Raw genomic sequence first — 1,161 nt, 5'->3', positions numbered from 1 at the left:
AGGCTCCTTATACTGGAGCATAGTGGTTGAATGCATGTAAGGGTTTATTTTTTTTCACTAAACACACTTCTTACTTTTTTCCAACTTAAGTTGTACAAATCTTAGTATGGGAAGAAGAGAGAGTGCAGTTGGCAGAAAGAATGTGTTGGGATGAAGTGGAATGCATTACAGGTCAATATCTATTTCTCCCTAGTTCCACTTCATGGGTAATAATTTCAATTACTGGATGTATGATTTTAACCAATTTATGTTAACTAGATATTCACTCATGAGAAACAGATAAATCTCTGTAATTTAATAAATTACCTACAACTTTATTATTTGTATTTTCTTAATCGGAGATGGCTTGAGTGTGACATTTCCTCATGAGTAGAACAGGTGAGCAGAAGTCTTTCTTGCTGTGTTTCATTTTTGTTTTTCCTAAACAACCAGCAGCTGGTTCTGCATGGGGTGTGGAGCACGTTGGCTGGCGTGGAATCTCCCTGGGGCTACCCTGCCCTGTCCACCTCGATTATCCACTGGTCCTGATCCTGTCTGTTGTCTTCCAGGTCCCCCTCAGTGACTCTCCATCATCAGGCTGCTCACTGTAATCATTCATCTCGTCCATATCCTGGATGACCTCATTGCCCTCTGAGTCTTCACTCTCCTCGTCTTAATTACCCTCCTCCTCCATCTTATCATAGTGTTCTGAGGCTGGCTTGCCAAGAGATACCAAGTTGCTGTCTTTCTGTGTGATGCTCTGGAGCTAGGCTTAGTGCTGCTGTTCCCGCAGCTGCAGCTCTCTCCTCCAGCCAGGATCCATCTAGATTCAACCAAAGTGTCTCAGGCACACGAGGCAAGAGCTAGGGCAATAAGGTAGACATGGCTCCTAAATAGCTGTTTGACCTTGGACGAGTCTCTTAACCCCTGAGAACCTCAGATTCATCATCACAGCAGGAAGCAGCAGGCTGCAGTGGTATCTTAGATTATGGCGTTTGCATGGTAGCAGGATGATAGCAAAGGTGAGGAATTTCCAGCTTCCTGCAGGAATGTGCAGTCTCAGCCCAGAGTTAAAGCACAAGGGAAAAGGTATGTGCATACGCTTTGATTCCACTCCTGGTTTTGTTACTGTTTGCAATCCTTTGCCAGCTATGTGGCCTTGGACAATCTTTTAGCCCATCT

The 1,161-nt window shown here is 44.4% G+C and overlaps 1 pseudogene; it reads right to left on the bottom strand.

Annotated features, from left to right (window-relative positions):
• Positions 1 to 488: 488 nt before the first annotated feature.
• On the bottom strand, positions 489 to 866 carry LOC114890317 (annotated as a pseudogene).
• Positions 867 to 1,161: the final 295 nt, after the last annotated feature.

This window comes from Monodon monoceros, unplaced genomic scaffold (assembly GCF_005190385.1).
Source record: "Monodon monoceros isolate NGI ecotype Baffin Bay Population unplaced genomic scaffold, NGI_Narwhal_1 Super_Scaffold_11, whole genome shotgun sequence".
Lineage (NCBI taxonomy): Eukaryota > Metazoa > Chordata > Mammalia > Artiodactyla > Monodontidae > Monodon > Monodon monoceros.
The sequence above is the reverse complement of the archived record's forward strand: the minus strand, read 5'-3'. Positions and strand labels throughout refer to the sequence as shown.